Genomic DNA, 8,491 nt, shown 5'->3' with positions numbered 1-8,491 from the left:
AAAAAAAAAAAAAAAAAAAAAAAAAAAAAGAATAGTAAAGATAATCATGTGGAATAAGGTGAGTATCTACATTTTTAATAAATGGATGGATAACAATAGAGTAAATTAACACTTAGGTTTCAAGAGTTGTTTGCACAGTGGTGACAGGTCTCCCACTCCTTGTGCCCAAGTATCTTAAGATCGTTTTTATAGAATTCAGCATGTGAAAACAGGTCAGTCAATTCAAGTCATTATTACCAACTGAAAAGAGATACAAGTTCCTGTTGAATTTCAGTCATATTCTCAGTAATAGAAATATGAGAATTTAATATAAAATTTTGAATAATCCATAATCTTGCTCTAGTTCTTCAAGCTTTATAGCTGGGTAAGCAAAGCTAGTAGAGATCATAGAGTACATTGCATATGACATTTAATTCCATCTCTATCCAGTCAAGCATACAAATGATTTGATTGTACAGTACCAAAATGCCTGCCTGATATTTTGTTCTGAGTTCATCTTAAAAAAGGGCTTCATTCTTTGAATTGATTGATTGACAGCCATTTATAGATTCCATTTATTCATTTCACAGAATCCTAAAATTACAGAATTTCGCAAAAGAAAGTACTTTGGAGTAAGGAGCTTCTGCTTTCCAAACTTTGTTTTCTTTCATACTTGATTTAAAGATTGAAATGTGTAGACAATTTCATTTGTTAAATACATGGCTGTGATTTCATTTTGAAAAGAATTAGGCAATGTATTGACACTTGCATTGTTTAGGAATTATCACAATTAACCTACCCAGAAGCCTAATAAAATGTCTTATTCATGGATAAATTGAACCAAAATGCACAAAAGAAGTTTTCATGTTAAGTAGATGTGAAGGTCACTGGATAAATAGCCACTGAGGAGAAAAAAAAATGTATTTTGTTTCTCCCTATGTCTTTTCTATAAAACAGCCTTTGCATCTATCAAAGTTAGTTTATTCCAAAGCTTGAAATTGGAAGGAAACTGCAATTTAAGAAGCAGTAAAAGAACACTCTGTACTCTCCTTGAACTTCTCTGCCCCAATCTCTACATATATTTTCATTTTGTCCTCAGTCTTTTGTGATTGCTTTTGAGGAATAATATGGGCTCCCTCTGGTGACTAATTTCACACCTAAACATTCCCATGGCAGTTAATTAAGAAGCTGCAGTCTCTGGATTGTGTGCTTGTCTTAAGCAGAAAAATATGTGAGGTTATAGGCCTACAGGGAAGATGGGGGAAAAAAAGAAAAGAAAAGAAAAACCCTCTGAGTTTTGCATTGGTTCTCTCCATTGAATGCACAAAATAAGTTTTCATCACTTAACTAACTTCATCACATTAAACTCCCCAGTTGTACGCCATCTTTTTAAAAAATTATTATTATTATAGCTTCTCTGTTTTAGAATAAGAATATATGACATTTTCAGGCAAAATATTTTTCTAAATTCAGACAAAATTAAAATATTTAAAAATAATATAAATGAATGATTTTTCAGTGTTTGTGTACATGAAAATTGTGTATAGCCAGGGGGGAATAGGAAATTGATGCCATGGATGAAGGACTTCTCCAGGTCCAGTCTCTCAGCTAGACAGCTCTTCATTAGTCAAAAAGAGACTTGGGTGAGGTTTCCTTCCCAGCGTTATGTGGCAAAATTCAGGCTTCTTATTCAACCCATCCTTATATTTTTAAATCTTTTTTCCTCTCTCTCTTACATTCTAGGAAATAAAAATATATTCTAGAAGATGTTATTAAATTTTTTTAATTTTTTTATTTTTTATAAACATATATTTTTATCCCCAGGGGTACAGGTCTATGAATCGCCAGGTTTACACACTTCACAGCACTCACCAAAGCACATACCCTCCCCAGTGTCCATAAACCCACTCCCCTTCTCCCAACCCCCCTCCCCCCCAGCAACCCTCAGTTTGTTTTGTGAGATTAAGAGTCACTTATGGTTTGTCTCCCTCCCGATTCCATCTTGTTTCATTGATTCTTCTCCTACCCACTTAAGCCCCCATGTTGCATCACCACTTCCTCATATCTCCCTGATATGAGGAAGTGGTGATGTTATTAAATTTTTGAGCCACATTCTGGCCTCGTACTCATTCTTTTCTATTCAGAAATCATCATTTTGAATTTTCTATGTGTCTTTTCTGTCCCAGAGCCATATTTTCAAGACATGTGTGTGTCTGTAAAACAGTCATGAAATTGAATGTTTTGTGTCTGTTTGTAATTTACCTGTGTTAGTACCGTTGTGTATACATCTTCCTACAATTGACACCTTTATCAACCTGAGGTTTTAGAGATTTATACATGTTGATGTTTGTAAATATGGATCATTTTCTTTACCTGCTTTCATCTATAATACTGTAATATTTGTCCAGGCCATTAATGATGGCCATTTAGGTTGGTTTTCATTTTTCTGTCAACCTAAGAATTTAGAGTGTCTCAGGAGGGTCTTTTCCTCTGTTATATATGAGGGTTTTTCAGCACATAGACTCTGGATTGATTAATTGATAGACTCTGGATTGATTGGTCTCAGTGAATTGTGCATCTTCAACTCTATTAGCTAATACAAAATTATTCTTTAAAGCAATTGCTTCCATTCACTTTCCAACTCACTTCTTATTTACTCTATGAAAACATTTGGGGGTTTAAGAATATCTTTTCAGTTTAATTTCTGCCATTCTTAGTAATACTTCTAAAGCTCATTTTCAAAGATGACTTCATTTATTAACAGTCTACCATTGTCACAGCTTTCCCCTAGTCCCCTGATCCTTCTCTACATGATAGAATAATTGAAACACTGCCTTGCTTTTATGTATGTCTCCCATCCTAAAAATATCATAAAATCTTACGTGACCTGAAATCCTTGTCTGCAGAAATTACCTGGTTTCTGGGTTCCCTTTGTAGAAAATTTTCTATTTTCACTTACCCTACTCCCATTTTTCTCTTGAATTTGTCAAAATAATATATTATTTCCCTGATAATATTAAGAGTGCTATTACTCTGTTGGACACTTATGACCCTCATGTGCTAAAACCAATACTATTTTTCTGGCCTTACTTTATTCAACTTATTACAATATTTGACCTAGATGATTACTTCCAATTTCTTTAAACACTTATTTCCTTCATTCTGGCTATCATTTTCTCCTAATTTATTGAACATCTGTTGCTGAATCTTCCTTATCTTCCAAATATATACATTTGGAGGGACTTAGGATTCATTCCTTGGAACTCTCATCTAACTTCTCTCAATGAGCTCATCTAGAACTATGACTTCAAATGCCGTCTGTATTCAGATGCCAGGTTTATTTATTTTCCTATCTGACACCTCCATGTAAAAGTCTCAGAGTAAAGACAAAGACAAAGTCAAGACAAAGTGTTGAAAAGGAAAATCAGACAAAGTGTTGAAAAGGAAAATCAGCCAACAAGACAAAGTAAACAAGTCAAAATTTAAATTCGGGTCTTCTCAACTCATATTTTTCCTTTTCTGAGTTTTCTCCCCTTGATGGTGACTCTATCATTCCTCCTGCCAATATTGAAAGCCATGGAGATATTCTAGACATCTCTCTTTATCAACTATTGCTCGTCTAATTTATGAAGTAAATTCTGTTGACTTGTCCTTGAAAACAGCCACATTCCAGTTGTTCTCTCAAATACTACCACTATTATTTCAGTGTAAGTCTTACAAGCCTTTCATTATCTAGCACCTGATACATGTCCCTGATTCCACTTTTGTGCTCGACAGTATATTTTTCTACACAGTACAGAGAAGATATTAATACAGGTATGCTAGATTTCATGTCACTTATTTTATTATTATAGCTGCTCTGTTTTAGAATAAGAATATATGACACTTATTTTGTAAAATTCCTGTTTTTTTTTTTCATGTAACTCAAAAAACAATCCAACGTTATTATCATGTCTGCATTAATTTAGTACTGGGTATCTCTCTTTTCTCATATCCTGCCTCCTTTCCCATTGTTCACTTCTCTGCAGTCATTTGAATTTTGTGGTGTTTCTTAAGCACACCAATCATCTCTGCTTTCAGAGTCTTAGATCTAGCGTTCCATTGTTCTAGAATCCCCCTCCTCTGCATAGGTTCCAACTCTGCATCATTTATCCGCCCTATTAGAGAGCTCTTTTCTGACCTCCCTTTCTAATATTGGAGTCTACTCTCCCCCTACCTATCCAGGACTACGTTTATTTATCTTTATAGAATATTTTGTCACCTATCACATTTTGTATTTATTTGTTTACTGGTTATTAGCTATTTACTCTGATAGAATTAAACTCAATGAATGCAGGGGCTGTCCTTGCCACTATATGCTCAGTATCATGAAGGAAACACAATAAATATTTGTTGAATGAATAATATTGAATTCCCTAGCCACAAATGTTCCTGTACTTTCCTCTCCAATATTCAAGTCATAAAAGCTGATTTTCCTTTTCAACATTACCTGTGCTTCCTAAAACACTTCTCTTACACAATCAGCTTCCTCCTCATTTGCATTTCTATCCTACTTGATCTGAATTTAATCATTTCCCATCTCAGTTGTGTTTATGAACACTCAAGTTTCTATTTTATGTATTCTACCATATTCTTATATTTCCTTTACCAACTTGACTAAAAAAAATACAACCATTTATTTTTTCAGTCCTATTTCTGACATAAATAATAATTTTCATAAAATAACATTCCTTTTATTAAACTTTGATGTGGAAAGATTTTGAAATAAAATCAGTATGTTGCTGATAGTTAGATTTCCTCTAGTAAACTTTGATGTGGAAAGATTTGAAAATAAAATCAGTTTGTTGTTGGTAGTGATTTCCTCTAGTAACACTTGATAATCACTATCTTTTGTCGAAGGGTATCATTTTGTAAAATGTTATTTTCTGTAGGGACATTGTATTTGTTGGATATATTGGGGGTAAGATACAGGCTCTTTCAGGAGTAGGATATATCAGTAATACTAAGCTGAAAAATATTTTTTTTTAAATAGGGAATCCAGTATATAAAAAGAAGTGAGGAGACTATACTGATAGAGCTAATATGATCAATTTGCACCCTGGTTAATTCACCTGTGGTTGATAATGGACATCTAGCTCTTAGATATCCCTTCATGCTTCATAGCATATGCAGCTAACAGATTAAAACTTAAATCCAAATGTGGAACAATTTTACTGATTATTTTCCACAGTGACATTCTGACTAGACTAACTCCTATTTAAATTCTCATCTCTTTCTAAGACTCAGAAATCCTTCAAATGTGTAATATGACTTGGAGCAAAAAAAAAAAAAAAAAAAAAAAAAAAAAAGGCATTTTCTGTGTTTCCTTTTCTTGTGTTATTTTCTTCTTTATTATTGTTTTCTCTTGGTAAAATAAAGGTATTAACAACCATTTATTTTATTTTGTTTTACTTTATTTATTTATTTTAAGAGAGGAGGAAGGGAAAGAGGGAGAGAGAGAATCTTAAGCTGGGTAGGTGTGGAGCCCTGTGAGGAGCTCAGTCTCATAACTCTGAGATTGTGATCTGAGCTGAAATCTAACCTAGTGAGCTACCCAGGCACCCCTGGAATGAACGACCATTTAAATAAAGGGACCACTGAGTCTGCCTTGTGATCCTGATTCCTCAGTAGTCTTCGGGTAAACTTGTCTGTTTTAAATAGAGATTTAAGAGCCTTTATTATTGATTTTGAAATTCAAACCACAAATGCTTGTCTATAATAAGCTCTAGGATAATCTTTTTCATTCATCCATAGTGGTAGTGATTTTATTTTTAATTATGTGTCCTCAAAGCAAAGCAACTCTTAACTTTTCTTTCTTCTTAGATCTTAACCCTACCTCCACCCTTAACTAAGTGCTTTCCCTTTTTCATCCTTGAGAAAATTGAGTCAGTCTTGCATTGGAACCCCTTAATTCTGCCCTTACCCATCCCAAATTATAGAAATGATAAACTTAGATTTCATTATATTCTCATAACCCATAATATAGTATTTATCATATTCTTACCAATCTGGAAGAATAACTATATCAATTTATAATGGTAAAACTAGTTCATCAAACATAAGTATGTTTGATGAACATCTGAAGATCAAATAGAAGCAGTCAATACCAGAGTAAATAAAGTGTGTTTTCTAGTAGATACAATGCAGTTCTTTGAAGATTGTTTTGGAGCTGTGAAACAAATACCTGATTGTAATTTTAACATATGTAGAATATTTGTTTTGAATTTAAAAATGAAAAGTAGGGCACTTGGGTAGCTCAGTTGGCTAAGCAACTGCCTTTGGCTCAGGTCATGATCTTGGAGTCCCAGGATCCAGTCAGCATCAGGCTCCCCACTCAGCAGGGAGTCTGCTTCTCCCTCTAACCCTCTCCCATCTTATGCTAGATCTCTCTTTCAAATAAATAAATAGAATCTTTAAAAAGACTTTAAAGTAAAACAAAACAAAATAAAACAAAACAAAAAAACTACCTTTGAGTCTCAATCTCTCTCACTTCTATTAATTCTTTCTCTAAGATTATAATATTCTAAAAATATACAAGATTTCCTACTATATGTATATTTTGGGGGTGGGGGACTTGGGTTTCTACTTTAAAAATCAAGAAATCAACTTAATTCTCCAGTGTTTTCATGAGGGAAGAAATTTTAATTATCTAGAAGTGATTGATTTACACAATCTTCAAATCTTCATCACTTTATCCTAGTTGTCAAACCTCATACACTTCTCCCAGAATATCTTGTAGGGAACAGATATCTGTATTATTGAGTATCAAATTTCAACTAACAGAAGGGGGAAAAATAATTTAGCAAGACACAGGAGCAACATCAGTCATATCAGTACTAAGTCATGATATTACACTTCATCTTGAACTTAATTTTTACTGGAACTTAGAATATCATCTTTGCTACTGGTAAGCATTCTAATCAGTTTTTCTTGATTTAACTACTTTTTCTATAGATGAATGTTTTGTGGATACTCTTAACATTTTAATATTACCTGCTGTGATATGGTGAGTAAATTAATATTAGGAATCATTGCTCTCTATAAGAAATGTAAAAGTGTTTTTTTAATAGTGTTCTTTTAGGGGGAAAATAATCTGTTCAAATGTGCTAGATACAATAAAAAGGAAGATATTGTATTTACACTGACCAGGATGAGTTTAGATTCAGACTCAGCTTTTCCTACACACTGCCAAAAGCAATAGATTGGCTCCAGGTTCATGAGAATGAAAAGATTGTGAGAAAATGATTTGTAAAACATATGTCTGCTAAAGAATGTGCATCCAAAATATACATAACTTTAAAACTTTTAAAACTCAACAATGATGGGATGCCTAGGTTGCTCAGTTAGTTAAGCATCTACCTTTGGTGTAGGTCAGGATCTCAGGGTCCTAAGGTCTTGTCCCAGATTGGGCTCCCTGTTCAGCAGGGAGTCTGTTTCTCCCTCTGCCTTCCATTCCCCTTGCTTGTGCTCTCAGTTCTCTCTCTTGCTCGTGCTCTGCCTCTGGCAAATAAATAAATAAAATATTAAAAAAAAAAAAAAAACCCAAACAACTCAACAGTGAAAAAGCCAGCAGTACAGTTAAAAATGACAAAATAGCTGAATGAATACCTCACCAAAGAAGATACTACTTAGATGACAAATAACCATATGAAAAGATGCTCAATATCATTTGCCATTAGGAAACTGGAAATTAAAGCAACAATAAGATGCGACTACGTATTTGTAGAAAGGCTAAAATTCAAAACACTGACAATATTGAATGCTGGCATAAATGAGAAGCTGAAGGAACTCTCCTTTCTTGCTAGTAAAAAAGCAAAAAGATACAGCCACTTTGGAAGTTTGTTTGCCAGTTGCTTACAAAGCTAATTGTAGTTTTATTATGATGATCTATGTATCAAGCTATTAGGTATTTACCCAGTTGAATTAAAAAGATATATTCGTACAAAAACCTGGGCATGAATGTTTATAGCAGCTTTATTCATACTTGCCAAAGCTGTAAATAACCAAGATATCCGTTTATAGGAGGTGCAGATAAGCGAGGGAAGCAGGATAGAATGATCCATAATGTATTAGATTAGAGTTAGAGATATTTTTAGCTAAATAAGCAAACTGATAGTTACATATAGAAATACATATAGATACATGTAAGTAGATGAGTTAGTATATACACATATAACTCCTTCCTCTGTCAGCTGAGAGGGTCTAGAAGCAATGGCACTCTAGTAGCAATAAACACACTTAGTGTCATGATATTGATTTCTAATACTGTTGTCCAATAAAGGAAACCAGGGTTTCTTGGACAAATACCTTATTCTAGGACTTGGGAAAGAAATATATGATTAGCCTGGGGCATCTAATAGTGAGAAAAAGTAAGAAATACTAAGAAGACAAACAAAAGCCACAAAATGTTGGGAGTATGTCAAATCAATACAACTGAAAGAGCTTCAGTGGCCAAAGAAGGGATTATCTGAGC

The sequence above is a fragment of the Mustela nigripes genome, chromosome 7 (assembly GCF_022355385.1).
Source record: "Mustela nigripes isolate SB6536 chromosome 7, MUSNIG.SB6536, whole genome shotgun sequence".
Taxonomy (NCBI): Eukaryota; Metazoa; Chordata; class Mammalia; order Carnivora; family Mustelidae; genus Mustela; species Mustela nigripes.
Note: the sequence above shows the minus strand (reverse complement) of the source record.